Below are 19,818 nucleotides of genomic sequence, written 5' to 3'. Positions count from 1 at the left end.
GGTTGTTTGGAGCAGTTGCATGGAATTCTTGAGTGGATATTTCTCCCTAACCAACAAAACAAAAGGCTTTTGCTTTATGTGGAAAAACTAACACAACTAATTACTCGAGGACGTCGGCGCTGTTGTCAACTCTCAGGAATGGACCCCTGCCGAATTGTTACTAATTTGAGTTCTAAAGATATTCAAATTAACTTTGAGTTTTCCACTGTTTGGCAGGTGGCCTGTGCAGATTACGTTGGGACTTTTGACAATCATTACCCCCCACATAAGTTATATATTTTTTTTTTTTGCAAACTCACTCCATTCTTCCTCTTTCTCCCATTGTTTCTAGCCATCTACAAGGAACCACTTTTTTTTTACTGATGCTTCAAGTTCTCGTAAGGTCAGTTACTGGAGCACAATAGGCCAAAAGGTTGTTATCTCTCCTTTTCCATCATTGCAACAGAGTGATCCTTATGCTATCTGCCTTGTTCTACAAGATTTTTCTGCTAAACCCATTAACATTGTTAGTGACTCACAGTATGCTGTTTATGTTACTTCTCATCTTCCTACTGCCTCACTGCCTCCTAATCCCCAAACTACATTACAACATTTGTTTACCCATTTTCAGGCACTCCTTCGTATGCATTATCATCCTGTTTTTATTGTCCACATTCGATCACATTCCGGACTCCCTGGGCCATTGTCCAAGGGTAACGAAAACATTGACTCTTTACTGGTAGCCTCTATTCAACAGGCTTCACAAGAACATGACCTCCATCACACTAACGTGAAAGGACTTCAACACCGCTTTTCTCTTATGCATAAACAAGCTCATCCTATTGTATGTTCTTGTGCTTCTTGTGTGCCTTTAACCCTTCCTTCTTTACCGCCAGGTTGTAATCCACGAGGCTTAAACTGCAATCATATTTGGCAGATGGATGTTACTTATGTTACATTTTTTGGCCATTTTCATTATGTTCACCATACTATTGATACTCATTCTCACTTTCAGTGGGCTACTGCTCAAAGTTCTGAAAAAGCTGATGCTGTTATCACTCATCTATATTCTTGTTTTGCAGTGATGGGCCTTCCGGCTATACTTAAAATGGGCAATGCCCCTGCCTACACTTCTAATAAACTTGCTTCCTTCCTTCAGCTATATTCCATATGCCATGTTACTGGAATTCCCTTTAACAGTCAGGGTCAAGCCATCATTGAACGGGCCAATTGCACCCTAAAGCTTCAATTACAAAAACAAAAAGGGGGAGTCCCTGAGTCTCTTCATCATCATCTATTAAGAGCACTCTTTACCCTTAATTTTTTAAATCATTGGTAGACTTTGAATTCTTCTGCAGCAGAACATCATTTCACGACCTCGTCCTCTCCCCTGCCTAACATTTGTGATCCTGTGTACGTGTCCACACCTAATGGAGAATGGAAGGAGGGAGAGGTTCTACAGTGAGGTCGGGGCTAAGCATATGTCTCCACAGGACAGGGCTGTGAGTGGGTTCCCACTTGTTGTCTTAAGTGGCGGTATGGCAAAGAGGATCAGGACCGAGGACTTCCTCAAGGAATTTGAGAATCTGACTGTGCAAGCCAGGGGACCAACACTGGGAATGACATGCGCAGTTCCGCCAACTAATGTTTCTCAGCCTTTATTGGCTTATGTGCCCTATCCTTATTTGCTAGTGCTAGGTTCTGTTCAATGGAATGAGTCCACAGGAAATATCTCCTGTCTTAATAATTGCTCTTTATATACCTGCCTTAACCGCTCTTCATGGGCTAACTTCAAATTTATATGTTTTAAGGGCTAGGACAGAGCTTTGGATTCCAGTTAATTTATCCTGGCCTTGGAGTTAATCTGCCTTAATTACCACCTTTTTAAACAAAATAACTTCCTTGAGCCACCAAGTTAAGACAGCTACCAGTTTTATAATTGCCGTTGTGGCAAGATTAATATCTATAGCTGCCACAGCTGCTACAGCAGGAGTAGCATTGCAACAATCTGTTCAAACCGCTGACTTCATCCGTAAGTGGCATGAAGACTCCCACAGACTGTGGCAACACCAACAGGAAATTGATAGCCGTTTAGAAGGAGAAATCTTGCACTTACAAAATACTGTTCAATGGCTAGGAGATCAAATTCAAGTCCAGCCACTCAGTCATTTTTGCATTGTGATTGGAATTCTTCTAGGTTTTGTGTTACACCTATTCCTTTTAACAGTAGCAAACATTTGTGAGTTCTACGCCAACTGCTAGCTGGAGGGCATAACCTGATGGCTGATTTACAAAGCCTAGAATAAGAAATAACCAGTACATTCCAGGAAAATTTGCCAGAATTTAATGAACAAGATTTTTTTCAAGGTTTGGCAAATGGCCTGTCACAAGCTAATTGTTTAACAACTTTTAAATCTTTCCTTAATAACATAGGAATTAATGCCAGAATTTTAATAGTCTTTATTCTTTGCCTGTTTTCAGTCTACAGATGCTGACACTACCAAAAAATAAAAATCAACCAACATAATCAAAATATCATGAGGGTCTTTGAGCATATTGGATCTCAAACTTAAAAGAAAAGGGGGAGATGTAGGGATTGTCCCTGAGCAAGAATTGGCTTGAGCTCAGAGTCAGCGAAGCTGGACATGCTTCTTGGGTCCAAAGGTCAATGGGTCCAGAACGCTCCTTGAGGCCAGAAGTCAATGGGTCTGGTCAGGGTCCATTGACTACTGAATGCTTCTCGGAGCTAAAGGTCAATGGCCTATTGAAATAGACAAACTGTTTCCTATGGCAAATAGCAAAGGTGTGTGTCATTGTCCTGCACGCAGGTAATGAGGGCCAAAGGTTAAGATGCAAACTGCCTTCCCTTGAGCAATTTCCATAAGAAATGGAACATGTCACCTCTGGACTCTGAAGATAGTCATGTACCAGGAAGTAGCTGCTGAACAAAAGGAGTATAAAAATAAAGCGACTGGTGCATTACTGTACTGCAGTCTTTGCCGTCTATGTGTGTCTGTGTGTTTATTCGTGTGTCTGTATTTATGTTTATGTGTTCATCCCCCGTTCTGTAATCGGGCCACAACAATAGGATTGCTGGATCAAATGGTTGTTCTACTTGTATCTGTTTAAGGTATCTCCATATTACTTTCCACAGGGGTTGCACTAGTTTGCAGTCCCACCAGCAGTGTATGAGTGTTCTCATCTTTCCGCATTCACGCCAACCTTTATTGTTTTTGGACTTTTTGATAAAGGCCATTCTCACTGGAGTTAAGTGATATCTCATTGTAGTTTTGATTTGCATTTCCCTGAAGATTAGAGGTGTTGAGCATTTTTTGATATGTTTCTTGGCCATTCTTCTATCTTCTTTTGAAAAATATCTATTCATGTCCTTTGCCCACTTTTTGATAGGGTTGTTTGATTTTTTCTTGCTGATTTTCCTCAGTTCTGAATAGATTCTATTTATCAGCCCTTTGTCGGATGTGTAGCATGCAAAAATTTTTTCTCATTTTGTAGGTTACCTGTTTGCTCTCGTGACTGTTTCTTTGGCCGTGCAGAAGCTTTTTAATTTAATCAGGTCACATTTGTTTATTTTTGTTATTGCTGTGATTGCCTTAGGGGTCTTCTTCATAAATTCTTTGCCTAGGCCAATGTCTATAAGAGTCTTTCCCACATTTTCTTCTAGAATTCTAGTAGTTTCACACCTAAGGTTTAAGTCTGTTATCCACCGTGATTTGATTTTTGTGAGGGTTGAAAGCTGTGGGTCCTGTTTCAGTCTTCTACATGTGGCTATCCAGTTTTCCCAGCACCATGTATTGAATAAGGATTCTTTTCCCCAGAGTATGCTTTTGTCTGCTTTGTCAAAGATTAGATGGCTATATGAGGATGGTTTCATATCTGGATTTTCTGTTCTGTTCCACTGGTCTGTGTCCCCGCACTTGTACCTGAACTCTTATTTTAAACTTTTAAAATTATTTATAAATGGAACTCACAATAGATTCTTGCTGGATTTGACTATAGGTATTATATCAAAGGTAGCATTTTATAACCCATTCTTTAAACATTGTCTGAGGAAGTTAAGAGCCTTTAGTAGGTTTCCTATAGAGCCACACATAGATACCACAACAGGCAGTTTTTGGAGCATAAGAAATATCTTAATGCTTTATCATTTGACATTTTTTAAAAATTTTTTATTGATACATAATAATTGTACATATTCATGGAGTACATGTTATATTTTGATACAAGCATATAACCTATAATGATCAAATCAGGGTAATTGGGACATGATTTACCTGAAACATTTATCATTGCTTTATGTTGGGAACATTTGAAGACTTCTAGCTATTTTGAAATATAATAAGTTGTTGTTAACTATAGTTGCCCTATTGCACTATTGAATACTAGAACTTTTTCCTTCTATTTAACGCTATTACCCATTAACCAACACCTCTTCATTGCTCCTTCCCACCACCCTTGCCAATCTCTGGTAACCACCATTCTATTCACTACCTCCATGAGATCAATTAATTTTAGGTCCCATATATGAGTGTGAAAATGAAATATTTGTCTTTCTGTGCCTGGCTTATTTCGCTTAAAGTAATGTCCTCCAGATCCATCCATGTTTCTGCAAATGACAAAATTTCCTTCTTTTTCATGGCTAAATAACACTCCATTGTGTACATACACCACATCTTTCTTATCCATTCATCCCTTGATAAACACTTAAGCTGATTCCACATTTTAGCCCTTGTGAATAATGCTGCAATAAACACTGAAGTGCAAATATCTTCTGGTTATATTTTATGTCTTTCCCTCACCCAAGTGAGGTTTAGAGGCATACCCTTCCCCTCTACAATGCTCACCATGTTCATGCCCATTAGTTGTGACTTCACCCCCCGGCCCCCCACTCCCTGAAGAATATTACTACCATTATCACTTGACATTTTAACCAAAGAAAAAAACACACATTTATAGGTTTGACTTACTGTGACATTTTATTCTGTTTCTTTTTTCCTTTCAGGTATCTCCAGGGCAGCTTGTTAGAAAGGACAGCTCATGCTCAATGTTGTGTCTAGAAAACAACACAGTCAACCAGCCTAACCATAGAACAACAGTAAAATAGTGAGTACAACTAGGCTGCCAAGGGCAGAGTGACAGACCCCCTTATACTAAAAGCATCCCAGCCATCTTCAGTCATTTCAGCCATTTGGTGCTGCTTTTCCAGGGATCAGTTTGAGAAATTGATATCAATTATATATTAATTTTCAAGGGCCTAACTATGAATTTTCAATTTCTGTTTTAATCTTAGACTGTGTAGAGGAAGGGAAAGCCAGTTACCAAATAAGCAATTCCAGAAAAAGTGTAGCTCTTTATGTGATGCATTTACCTTAAGATAATGTTGAACATAATGAAAAGGAGAGGTGTTTTTTATTGCAAGTTTCTGAAGAAAAAAATAGTTCTTTAGGAATTATAGACCTGAAGTAATGCACACTACTTTGGAAAGTATTCTTGGAAGAAGGAACAGCTTGTCTTACATTGGCAGCCCAATGTGTCTGCATTGAAATATACCTAATCAAGCATGAGCACATTTGAGGTGTACAATCACAGATATACTTTCAAAACACCCTAAGATGAACCATTCAAGTTTATTGAAAAGGCATTAACAACAAAAATAAGCCCCATTGGGTTGTCTTTTGAACATTATTGACACGTTGGATTCCAAGTGTTGATTTTCAGAATACAGTTTGGAAAATGCTACTTTAGAATATCAATGTCTTTATCCCCAGTTTTACAGTTAAAAAATATAACTAGCTTATAAACTAATTTTCTTTCTAATGTACTAGTTTTTTGCTAATTAAATTATCTGTAACTTCTACATTTAATTAAAAATTGCAAGTTTACACTCATAATAATGTCACTTTCCTCTCTCACTTATAACAATAGTCATGATCAAATTGTGTTTCAGATAAAACTGAACCCTGACTCTGCCCAAAGTCGTGGGTTCTGGTACCTTATTAAGTAATCACTAAATGCTTTTGTTCAGACAAGGCCCTAATTCTATGAGTAAAAACCACTCTACTTTGGCTAGAATCCCAACTTTTTTTGAATTCAGATGATTCTGATGTTTCCATATGTAATACAAAAGTAGTTTCAAAGATTAACCTTGCTCAAACAAGTACATTTTATGCTTTTTTCCTCCCTAACTTAGTCTAATTTTTAGAAATCTCCCTTTGGAAGTACAGTAAGTTTTAATTTGCTGTCATTAAGTTTTAGAAATGATCATATGACATATTCACTGTTGGTGAAAGAAAGGTTTCTTGAGCAAATTAACAGGGAAAATTGGCTTTTAGGAAAGATTTTGAAAAACGTGTGAGGGGGTAGTATTGCTTGTTCTCAGCAGGAGAGGTGAGCCGTTAGAATCACTTATGCAACATTTTTCAAAATACATATCTGCAAATATGCATCTTCCCACCTCCACCTTCCCTCCATGTCTAGGCACTCACAAGCCCTTTAGGAAAATGGGGAAGAATGTGAGGCAGAATTACAAGAACAAAATCATCCCAGGTGATTCTGATCTCAACCCTAAAGCAATCATTCCCAAGCTTTGCTGTACATTGGCATCACCTGGGAACTTTAAAATAATTCTGATGCCCAAGTCATATCCAATGCCAACTAAGTCAGAATGCCTCAAGTTGAAAGTCAGGCTGTTTTTAAATTTCTTCAGATAATTTCTGTGTGCAGTAAAGGAGGGACAATTCTGCTTACTTTGCATGTAGGAGGATGCACTGTTTCTATCGGTGGGACTTTGGTCAGGTCAGTTTTAAGCCTTGGTTTCCTTACCTGCAAAATGAGTTGATTTAAATGTCCTGTGAGGTTGGGTGGTCCTTTCCATCTTATAACTTCAAATTCTGTGATTTTGAAATCAATTTGGAGACAAAACTGCTGGAAGCATTATATTAATAAAAGTGTCCATCTTATATGCTAATAATGTTACAGGCTTTTTAAAAAGTGCTAACAGTATATAGACCTACTTTTAACAATCTGATTTGCCTTCCCTCTATTATTTTGAGCCTCATTTTAGACATTGGGGGCAAATGGAAACATATAACTTACCAAAGAGAACCCTTTGTTTTCTAACACACAACATCTGTGGATAAGAGAAATACAGTACCAGAGTGAGTTGTCTCTGTTCATTAATATTTCATTTAAAATATTTGGGAAATGGCTACCCTTAATATTATCCTGTGCAGTATTATGCTGCACTGTTAACACTGCTTGTTTCAGGATAGCTATATCTGTCATTGGTTTTGCACTTATATTTTCACATTTATATTTACTAACAAATTTTTCAATAATTATTGCAAAAACGACATTAAATGTTTTTATTTGGTATAAAGCTCTTTCATTATTTACTTTTAGAGCTAAAATGGAAAACAGGAAGGTAAGTGATAGTGAACTAAATCAACTGAAATTCAAGGCCTAACAACCTAAAATAAGCAAAATTGCTATATGACTTAAATTTAAGCATGTGTACAAATAGATATAACTTTCACAGGATGAAAGATTCTATGGGTAGAAGAGCAAATGACAGGGAAAATAATAATAATTAATATATTCCAATAATCAACAGAAAACTGTCTTCTAACAGCATATTGCTTAGCATGTTGGCTCCCCTATTTTTGCTAAAAGCCAAAGAATTAAAACAAAGGGGAAAGTGCCCACACAGTACTGTTCTAAAGTAGAGAATTGTAGAGCCCCTGGAAATGTTCCCCCTACCACTTTTTAAAAATTGTCTTCAGACATAACAAATGATAAAATATGTTGTTAAAAATATTTTTTTCCTCCACATTGTGACTTTAGTAATACATTACCACATAAATAACAGGTGAAATTTTTAACCTGTCTTGTTTTTCCAGCTAATTACTTTGCATGATATCAAGTTTAGTAGTAGGTCATAACTATAGACATAGGCTGTAGTGTTCTTACTAGAGTACTGAAGCAAACCATTTGCAGCTTTGTTGGTCCTTAAGATTCTTTTATTGCTTAAATTATTGAGGATCACAAACAGTAATTTTTTCATGTCAATTATATTGGTATTTACTGTATTAGAAATTAAAATTGAGAATTAAAAAATATGCTTAATTTAGCTTTCTCAACCTTGGGATCCTTGATATTTTCAGCTAGATAATTCTTTGTTGTGGAATGTGTCCTGTGCATTGTAGAATGTTGAGAAGCACCACTAGGAGCCAGCAGTAACTTCCCCCAGGTTATGACAACAAAAAATGTCCCCTGGGGGACAAAATCACCCATAACTGACAACCACATTGTTAACATAAATAATATTTTTCACCAAAATAACTCTTCTTCTGCAACAAAAACATTGGTAAAAAGTGTGTTTTATTTACATTTTTTGCAAATCTCTAGTGTCTGGCTAACTAGAAGACAGCTGGATTCTCATATCTGTCTTTGCAATTTGTTTTGAAGAGACAATAAGATGATGACCTAGCCTCATGCAAATATATAGTTGGGATAAAGGTGTATTTTTAAAGCTTTCAGATGATTGTGGGTTTTTTTTAATACTACAACAAAACTCCACAAGTCCTAGTTCCTTAGTTGCAATGGAGTTTTGCATATGAATGCATTTGTGACATTAATACTCATTAATCTATATTGCACAATAAATGAATATTTTCCTCTCAGTTGGAGGAAAGATTTGCTTTTGTTATTATTGGCACCAATCTTATAAAAACATTACATATTGAAAAGCAGTCAGGTTCACAGTAGATGGTATAAGTTTTCCTTCTACTGTAATCTTAGTACTATTTTTTGCTTAAAAGTTTGAGTTTTATTATTGGCAACAAATGCTTGTTATTTTCCTTGAAGTGAAAGTCTCACCTTGTTCATTTCTGAGAATAAAAGTCGGTTGTACTTTCAAACAAAAATGGTGTTCTCTGAAAAAAGTGGCTTGTTCCGCTCAGAATTTAATCACAAGCACTTTTGCTTAACACAGCCATGCTGCAGCATGCAGGAGTGCTTTAAGTGAACATTTCACTTATTCCGAATATTAAAAAGGTCAAGATTTAATAACACCATTAACTTTTACTAATTCATAAAGGACATTCTTAAATAAAGCAGGCTTTTTTTTTTCCCCTGCAAGGGGGAGTGAAGAATAGAATGACTAGTGTAACTTGGTACCACTGCCTTGATTCATGCTGAGAAACCAACAGTTTTACCCATGTATACTTTTATACAGTCATTGCAAATGTCAGTGAATAAGCAGGCAATGTCTTGTCATTCTTATAAGAACAGTTTTGACCTTATGGGCCTCCTGGAAAAGGGTTTAGGGGATCTCCAGAGGTTGACACACCACAATCGGAGAATCACTGGTTTAAGTGAGTGCTTTAAAATAATGCTCATATATTAGTTTTATGAACTTTTAAAGTTCATCAAAGACGGTTCTCTTAAAATAAAAAAAAAGCATTTAAGTTTTTAACTCAGACTACTTAAAAGAAACAAGAAATCCATGATAAAATGATAATAGAACTAAAGTGAGGAAAAACCTGGGATATCTGAATCTCATATTCAGATTCAATAAAGTTCTAAAGACTTTATTGCCCAACACTACTGCTTTGTAAAATGCTCTTGGTGTTCCAGTGCAAGGTTAGAGATGTGAAACTATATTTGGTTTATTACCATTACCTGTCAGGGAGGGTCAATACTTAAGGGCAACTCTGGCAGGTCACTGTAGAAGACTCCAGAGAACAGGACTTGATGTGCTGAGTAAAAAGAGGTCAGGAACCCTCTGGAGGCCAGAAGCCAGGAGGAGAAGTTGTAAAGCTGTTTGCTTTGTTGAAGGTTAGGCATCTCCCTCCACTCCCCCTCACTCCCAGCAGATATTTTACTAAGATATTAACAATTCCTAGATTAATTTGTAAGTGAACATTGTTATTTATAGAGATGCAGATAGATACTTTTCCATGAGAAGTCACAGCCACTCACAGTATTACTTTTTTGAGGCTATATGTTTCTCTCCTAGAGTTGTGTTTATACCATACTGAAATCAAAATCATCATTCTTTAAGTCTTCTTCCCCAACTCATGCGGTACATAATCATCTTATAAAAGGAGTGCTGTAAAAAGGATATGCTAGAGTAAGAACTGACTTGTAGGTTCCTTTAATTATTGAGCTAAGTGAGTAAATGTACCATCTAAATTCAAGAAAATGTATCTTTTTGAAAGATAAGTTTCAACAGCATCAAACAATATAAATATTTATCACTAGTCCTGACATGAATTACGTCTATAAAAAGAATTAGAAAATAATTTATCTATTAAAATGAAGAACACTAAAAATTCATTTCCTCAGCACAGAGTAGCCACTTTTGTGTGCTCAGTAGACACATGTGCCTAGTGACAATTGTACTGGACAGCGCAGGCTTAGAGCCTGGTGTTTACAGGAAACTAAAAATGTTTTTTTCAAAGTTTATTGCAGATAAGCATGACATATGATCATATAAGACTTTGAGCCTAAAAATACCTTAAATTTCCATAGGTTCTGTCAGGAGGAAGTAGAAAGGAACATAAAAATTTTCTGAGCATGCTCAATGCCAATTTCTTGGGCGTGTCTAATGCCAGTTTCCAATGAATGGTGATGAGCAATGAACCATTATAGTATTTAAGTTCTCAGTGTTTATATTTAAAAGCCTAAAAGACATGTCACCCAACCGAAATCATTCTAAGAGATACAAGGGCAGAAATGTGAAAACTGATGTATTAAGAGTACTTAAATTTTTTTCTTCAATAGATTCTTATATTGCATCTTTTCTTCTTTCTGTGAGGAAATATTCTGGAGGAATACTTCAGAGATGATCCTGAACCAAACTTACTTACACATATGTTCATATTTTTTTCAGTGACACAAAGCTAACAGCTCCAGGTGCATTGATAGGTTTTGTAAGATATTTCTTATTTATAAAGCATCTTTAGAAATAAAAGTAGATTCCTGAAATTAACATCTGAATTTTAAGAAAAAAATCTATCAAAGGAAAGTAAATACATGCGTACGAGTTTAATAATCATTATGGTTTAAGATATTGCCATTGTTTTTCTCATCACAAAACAATTGCTATTAAGTACAGCAAGATAAATGCCACGGAGTATTACTCAGCTATAAGAAATAACGGTGATATAGAATCCCTTTTGTTTTCCTAGAGAGAGTTGGAACCCATTCTATTAAGTGAAGTATCCCAAGAATGGAAAAATAATCACCACATGTACTCACCAGTAAATTGGTTTCCCTGATCATCACCTAAGTGCACATTTGGGAATAACACCAATTGGGTATCGGACAGAGGTGGGGGGTGGGGAGAGGGGATGGGTGTATGCCTACATGATAAGTGCGATGTGCACTGTCTGGGGAATGGACACACTTGAAGCTCTGACTCAGGGGGATGGGGGGGAGCAAGGGCAATATATATAACCTGAGCTTTTGTACCCCCATAATAAGCTGAAATAAAAAAAATAAAAATTACAGCAAGAGAGATTTCTGGATTCTCCCCCAACATCCCATTGCCCAAATGCACCTGCAGTGCGCACAGACACACACGCACACACAGCATGCTGCGGGGATGGGGAGCAGTAATAAAACCATCTGCTCCATAGGCAGAGACTGAGTAGAGTGTAGGTATAAACTGAGTCACAGACTATATTCCCCAGGCATTCCGATGTGTGTTGTGACTGAGAACTCCTTCCTTAAAGTGTTTGTTCCTTGGATCATGGTTGTTAATCTTTTCCTGATGACTTCTTTTGCCTTCTCAGGAAGTTGCCCAGGAATATGGTACAAGTAGAACTTGGACAAACACTTTGCTAGTTAGCTTGGTAAACTATAGCTGTGTCCTGACAGTTGCATCATTTATGCAGAATTCCTGTGTTAAGTCTTCATCATTTGGAATGACAAATCCTATTCAAGTACTTGGGATTGTTTTTCTCCTCCCCACAGCAAACCTGTAAAGAGAAGTCAAACTGCATAACCCAGAGGGACAGAATACTTAGGTCAGTGCCTACTCCTGTAGCATCCAGCAAGGGTTTAGGAGAGGAGGCTTCTGCTGTGCACTTGAATAGAAACCCCTCAGTGGGCACTGGATCAGACACAGGCCTTTTCATGAAGCTGCAAGCCATTTGGGGACACTTAGCACCTGCTGGAGAGAAGCATGGGTGGTGCTTCCACATGCGGAGAGATAAGCGATGCAGGAGGGAGAGATGGGTTGGGAGACGGGGAAGTTCATTGCAAACAAGGGAAGCTTGATGTGCCTATGAAATAGCAGAGGGGTCCTGTGTAGTCACCATTTAGATATATGGGACTGGAGAAGGAATCTGAGCTAGTGGTAAGGAATGAAGAGTAAGAGTAGCTGTTCACATGTAGAGAAAGTCTATAGAATAAAAGGACAGAGCATAGATCTGTAAGGACTATCATAATTTAAGGGACAAGTCCCCAGTGGGGCTGGTAGAATGGGAGGAGGAAAACTAGGAGACAAAAGATAAAAGGAGACAAGATAAGAGAGGCTATGGTCATAATGCTAATGCTGCCAAGAAGTTGCTAAGTGATGGGGTAGAGGAGAGCACACGTGGAACAAAGTTCTTGCCTTTATGAGCTGACGATCTAGTGAGGAAGACATTAAGTATTTTTTCAGGTATACAAATATCCCAGGTGGTGGGAAATACCAAGACAAAGCAGGGAACAAGATACAGTGATTGGAGGTGCTCAGTATTTTAGGTAGAATCATCAGAAAGAGCCTCTCCCAAGAGGCCACATTTGAACAGTGACCTGACCAAAGTGAGGAAGGTAAGGAGCTCCGGCATTACACCCGGTGGAAAGAGTGCCAAGACTCTGAGACAGGAATGTGTTTCATGTGTGTTCAAGGAACAAACCGCAAGGTGGCCAGTGGGGTCAGAGTGAGGAATCAGGGAAAGAAGGAGGAGAGGAGGTTACATGGGCAAGGCTGTAGCTCAGTGGTCCCCAGACTTTTTGGCACCAGGGACCATTTTCATGGAAGACTATTTTTGCATGGACTGTGGGGGTGGGAGCATGATGGTATTGGGATGATTCAAATGCATTACATTTATTGTGTACTTTATTTCTGTTATTATTACATTGTAATATATAATGAAATAATTATACAATTCACCATAGGTTGGGAAGCCCTGCCGTAGCTCACAGGGCCTTGTGGTTTTCAGGGCATGGGAATAAGTTTGGTTTTTAATCCAGTTTGATGGTAACTTTTGGTAGATCTTGAGCAGGGGAGTGCAGTGCCTTAATTTAAGAGGTTATGCTGACTGCTCAGGGGAGAGTAGACCATAGTTGGGAGTCAGAATGTAGGCAGAGAAGAGGGTTAGGAAGAAAGTCTGGTGATAAAACTGAGCAGTGATAAATGGTGGCTCAGAATGAAAAGCGGACAGACTCCTGATGGAGGAATTGCTCACAGGTTGGAGCAAGGTAACTCATGTAGGTATTTGCCCCAGCAACTAGTCAATGGCAATGCGCTTTCCATTATTAGGGCAGACGTGGGGAGTTGTGTGTTTGGAAAAAGAGCTCTTCTTTAGAAGTGTGAAGACACGAGGGACCTTGGCAAGAGGAGTCTCAGGAGAGTGACAGTGACAGGGGGCAGATGAAGTGGGTTAAGAAGAGACAGGAGATGAGAAGCTGGCACCAGAGCATGATTCTGTGAGCAAATGAGTGGAACATCTCGAGAGTTGTGGGGAATGGGATGGGAACAAAGGGGACACATTCATCTTGGGGAAAATCTCTGGCAGAGAGGGGGAAAGTCTTCAAAGAGAGGTAATTGTTGGAACAGTGATCTGCAGAAGTGGGATGGGATTGACTGCATTGATAGGAGAGTTAGCTTCAGTGAAAAAAAAATACATCTCTGGGCTGTTTTCAACATCATCATGATGAATGACCTTTTCCGTGTGTTGAATTCAGTTTGCTAATATTTTGTTGAGAATAATGCACCTATGTTTATCAGAGACATTGGCCTGTCGTTGTTGTTGTGGTGTCTTTGTCTAATTTTGGTATCAGGTAATACTGGCCTCATAGGATGAGTTTGAATGTATTCTTCTTCCTTGATTTTTTGAAATAGTTACAGTAGGATTGTATTAATTTTTAAAAATCTTTTTTATAATTCAGCAGTGAAGCCATCAGGTTCTGGGCTTTTCTGTGATGGAAGATTTTTTATTACTACTTCTACAAGTATATTAAATACTTGTTAAATAGACATTAAAATATATTTAATATATTATCATAAATACATGTATACTTTAATATATTAAATACATTTAATCAATATAAAACATAAATATATATTATATATATTTTTATTGCACCCTTGAACAATCCAATCTTTTTGAATGTACATGGAAATTTCACCAAAATTGAGCATATGATGAATGGCAGAGTAAGCCTTAAAAAATTCCAAATGATTTAAATTGATTAGAGTGTACTTTCTTTACCTAAATATAATTTACCTAGAAAATCAGTAACAAAAATACTAGAAATGCCAAATTTCTTTGAACTTAAGCTAATTGTTTTAAGGCTGTTAATATATTACAGACAATATCATATTTTAAATAAGAAAATATGTACATCAAGTAGTTCAAGAAACTCCAAGAGGATAAACACATATTCATACCAACGCACATGATCATCAAATTGTTGAAAGTCAGAATTTTGAAAGCAGCTAGACAGAAGAGAATCATCCTATACAAATTATTCTCAATGAGATTAACAGCATATTTTTCATCAGAAACAAGGTCTGAAGGGAGTGAATATCATTTGTAAAGTGCTGAAAGAAAAAATATATATCAATATATAATTTTATATCCAATAAAGCTTTCCTTTTTCATAAATGATAAAAAGCTATTGAGATATTCAAAGATGGATAAAACTTAGGAGGTTGTTTGCTAGTAGACCTGCCCTACAAGGAATGCTGAAGGGAGTCCTCTGGCCAGAAATGAAAGGACACTAGGCAGAAACTCAAAGTAATATGACGAACAGAGAAATAAACTGCAAGGTAAATATAATAGCTTATACTATTGAATTTTGGCTTATAACTAGTCTTTTTTTTCATTTCCTATATTATTTAAAAGACAAACATGAATATTTATAAATTCATGTTAATAGGCACACTGTGAATGACAATGTCACTTGTGCAACAATAACCTAAGGTGGATCTGTAAGAAGCAGAGCTTTTGCATGCTACCAATGCCAAGTTGGTATCTAATCAACCTAGATTTTTTAAATCACATTTTGTCTTTATGTAACTAATAAACATTCCTAAAATTGCCTAAATTTACCATTCTGAGCCATTTCATTCCACCAGGAAGATACAAGTATTTTTTTCCCTCTCTTTAAAAAAGTTAAATACCAAAATTACTACATTTAAATAAATAACATTATGATAATGACACCAAAAATTCAAAATAACGCTAATATCCCCTTTCTATTTGCACTGATGCTCTGTACTAATCCCTAGAACACTCTGGAATGGTCTGGAAAGGAGAACGTTTTGTTCCTCTGGAGTCTGGGCTGAGGCTAGGGGTGGGAGGAGGTTGGAACTTCTCATTCTCTCACTTGTTTCCTTTCCTCTCCTTTTCAATTTTGGTAGGAGATAAGTCAGCCTTAGTTTTGAATTCAGTTCTGAAAGATCAGGGAAGTTTCTTACTGCAAATCAGAAAACAACCTAAATGTTTCCAGTGCTTAATCACAGGGTGCTTGCTTAGACCCTAGAATTAACATTCAGCTCCCGCTCCATTGGCATGGCTGCTCCCGCCTGGAGTGGGGACAAGCGCAGTATAACTGAGAAGACAGCTGGTCAGATGATGCCTTGAGCTGGCGACTAAACCTGCAATAAAACACTATGGAGAAATCTGTGATCTTTGTTTGAAAATGCTTGTGATAAGAGACTGAGTCTTTTCCCCCAAATGTAGTGGTAATGGCTCTGTTGTTTTAAATACACAATACTTAGGAGACTGGTTTTACTTAGAATGCAAAATTTTGCCAGGGACAAAGTTAACACAAAGAAACAAACAACAAAAAACAACAAGAAAGAGAACAGTTAAGTGCAGCTCGGATGAGACTGGGCAGTTTGCCATCACCAGCTTGTCCCTGAATTCTCACGGTCACATGCAGCCTCAGCATTAGTCTTCTGTCCTACGCACTGAAATGGAGGTGGATTAAATTCACCAAGCAACTGCTCTAACATGGAAAATCTGCAAGTGTCATAAAGTAGCTCCACCTGAACAAGGTAAATAAATAACTCCATAGGCTGAAAACAACAAAAACACAAAACTACTTTGTTTCTTTTCCGCAAATGAAATCCACATGAAAGGTCCTGTATGATTTACAAAATTTCCAGAGTAGAAATGCAGTGATGTGAAGTGTCACAGACCTCATTATTGTGTACAGAAAATGCACTTCGAAATATTCTAATTGCACATGTGAACAACAAAATACCGTCTTGCCTGCCAGTACCAGCGGTGAGTACTGTGTGGGCCGTGGTGGGGGGCGGATGGGAGGGTGGTCCTGCCTGGTCTCTGCAGGAGGCCGAGTCCCTGGAGGTCCGCTGGCACCTGCCCCTGACGGCTGACCACGCTGCACCATCCTCACACGGAGATGCCTGGTCCTCCAGGAAGGGCCATGGTTTTTCACTGGTAGTTAAAAGCTTCACTCAAAGGCAGCAGCCCAGGGAGCGCTCAGCAGGAGAGACACTGTCTCAGGTACCAGGTTTTGTTGTGTGTGGTTTTTGTTCAAGTGTGACTTCTGTCTGTAAATTAAGGAGTTTTCAGGCCACCTGGGTATTGTATTTTCAGTACTGAGAGGTGAAGTCCAAACGCAGGGCCCTTTACCCACTGAGAGAGAGCGCACTCCTAGTATTGGTGAGAGGCAATGTCCCCTTTTGGCAACACAACACTGATATTTTAAGGTAAGAAAAACTTTCCCAGTCGCTAGTTTTAGACACCGTTTTCCTCACAGCTGCCTGCGACGGGTCTACACTCGGGATGATGACGACGCTCTGTCCGTCTTCTGTTTTGATTCACTTCAGCCCTGGCTGCCCAGGCTGGTTGCTGTCCTGGCAGATGCTGATGCGGGGATCTCCAGCACGTGTAAAGGACTCCTCGCGGCATTGTTCACCTGGCAGTGGACTGCAGTGGGGATTGGTACCACAAGAGTCCTGTTTTGCGTTACACTTTTTACTGGTAGCTGGTGTTGACCTAGAGGTATCTGTTGTACTGATAACTAAGATCCTCATCAATCTAGCACTAACCTATTACCTGGCTTCTCTAATCACGCTTACCTATTGCATCAGTCCCCTGAGACCCCACCCCTCGGACCACACCAACCTAATAAGAGTGGAAAAAACCCAGTAGACAGGCTCAGAACTTGGTGGTAAGTCCGCTCTGAGCCCGCCAGCAAATAAACCTTGATTCTCTGACTCCCTGTGTGCTGCTTGTTTTGTCCTTGGAACCACACACTGTAACACTTGCTATAATGCTCCTACAGTGACCATCTGGACAGAGGTGGTCTGTGACATCTGAATGATCTGGCTGGCAGCACCTAATGTGCCATGGCTAATTGCAGCAACAGGTTCTACTTTTACTTCCCTGTGATTTCTATTCTCTTTCAGCTGGGCCCTAGCAGAGGCCAACACAGCTGCCTGAGTGACTACAGCTTGTCCTGAGACAGTGTAGGTGTTTGCTGGGGCCAGTCCAGCCACGCTGGTGACTGACACTGCTGGTATTTGGTGGAGGATGTCTGCACGAAGGGTGGCTGGAAGGTCACTAGGTCACCACCTTGCAGTGGTCACTAGGGTGGCAGCAGTGTAGGCAGCAGGCTTAGCCACCTGTAGTAGCTGCCACTGAATGGTGATTAAGACCCGCTGGCTGGACAGAGGTGACTCTGGTGAGCTTTGGGCAAACCAGGCTTCTTGGATGATGGCAAGTCTGGGGTGTGAGTTGCCAGGCTCAGGCTCCCGATGGGCCGGCAAGACTTCCCTCCACAGGCTCTCAGGGCTCTGGGGCCACTGCAGTGAGCAGACACTACTCCAGCGAGACTGGGAGAGGCTCCTAGAAGAGAGTGGTCACAGAGAGGTTCTAAAGCAAGGTACACTCCTAGGCTGCCTTTTCCTAAAAGCCTGCTCTGTTAATTTGCTTTCAGAGGCAGGATCTCTACCTTCCAGAATGAGCCTTTGCCTGGTTCTTCCTGGGAATGTGGTACTTGGATGAAATAACAATTCAGACAGAGATTGTCGGGAACTGAATTCTGCCACTCCTTGTCAGTCTTGTAGTATGGATAATTTTTAGTGATGTGCATATAAATTCCATGTAGGATGAGTTGTTTACCAGGAGCCATTGTAATTGCTTGTACTATTGTGCATAGGAATAAGGTGGCTTTGAATCATCCTTTGGGCTTCCTCCACCGGAAGCTTCCTTTTCATTTTCTGGGTGCAAGTTTTCAGCCACTAAATTGAGGTCAGAGGGCATCAATGGGCCCATTTTGAAACCTGAAGACTCCACTTCCCGGGGGGCTGGATGGGCAGGAGTTGGCAGCACTGATAGTTCCCGCTGGGGAGGGAAGGGGAATGATGAGGTGGGCCATGGTGTTTGGAATGTTGATGGTCAGAGGAGAGAGGTGCGGCTGCACAGCCTTCGCTGGGGACTCAGGCGCCTCTTGCTTCTTCCTCTTCTGGCCGGATAGGGAAGTGAAAGTTAGTTTGAAGTTTGTGCTTGGAAACCTGGTGCATGAAGCTTGGAAGCTGCAACAGCGGCACCTGGTGCCTCTGGAACACCTGTCCACAAACATGCTGTTCTGGCCAAGGCAATGCAACTCGAAATCGCCACTTTAGGCCTGGGCTGTGCAGGCAGTGGGTCCAGGGCTGTCCAGTCATGGCCAGCGCTGCTGCTCAGGGTCGTCAAGATCTCGAGGTGGCACTGGGAGATGAAGCTCGAGTGGCCCATGCTCACATCCACTGAGCCCTGCGACCAGATGCACTTGATGGTCGCCGAGTGCTTGGTAATTAGGTACTCGAACTTGCAGCCCTCCAGCTGTGCCACTTCCCTGCAGCCTGGCCAGGACCACCACCCCTGGCCCTGCCGCCAATGACGGGGCGCTGCTGAAGCCACTGCCATCGGCCTGAGTGAGAGTCCACCGCCACTCACTGGGAGCTAGGAGCCAGAGCAGAGGCCTCCGGTTTGCCAGGGAGCCAGCCAATTAGCAGTGGCTAGTGGCCTCAATCTCGATTTAATAAATTTATAATGTTAAATTCAAGCACATATAAACCACTAAGAAATTTCAACAGAATACAAATAAAAGCCAACAAGAAGGAAATCAAAATAGTATCCTACAAAACTTTATGGAATGCAAAGAAGGAATTGATGGAGGGAATAAAGAAAAAAAAGGTAAGAGGTACACGGGAAACAAATAGTAAAATAGCATAGATAAGTTCCTCCTCATCAGTAATTAATTAAGTGTAAACATATGAAACTCTACAATGAAAAGGAAGAAACTGGAGGAATGTATTTTAAACAACAAACAACAAAATGATCCAAGTATGTTTTATCTACAAAAGCTATATTTTTATTCAAAGATATATATATGTATATATGTTGAAAGTGAAAGGATAGAAAAACATATTCCATGCAACATTAGGTGTTATGTTATTATCAGACAAAACAAACTCTAAGCCAAAACCTTTTATAAAAGATACAGGCCATTATTTATTAAAAAACAATTGATTCATCAAAAAGATACAATTACAAACATTTATGCACCAAGCAACAGAACACCAAA

At 39.4% G+C, this 19,818-nt stretch overlaps 1 pseudogene; it reads right to left on the bottom strand.

The window, feature by feature from the left end:
- Positions 1-16,873: 16,873 nt before the first annotated feature.
- On the bottom strand, positions 16,874-19,157 carry LOC138378760 (forkhead box protein K2 pseudogene; annotated as a pseudogene).
- Between the last annotated feature and the right edge of the window lie 661 nt (positions 19,158-19,818).

Source organism: Eulemur rufifrons, chromosome 30, assembly GCF_041146395.1.
Source record: "Eulemur rufifrons isolate Redbay chromosome 30, OSU_ERuf_1, whole genome shotgun sequence".
NCBI lineage: Eukaryota > Metazoa > Chordata > Mammalia > Primates > Lemuridae > Eulemur > Eulemur rufifrons.
Note: the sequence above shows the minus strand (reverse complement) of the source record. Positions and strands in the feature narration are given on the sequence as shown.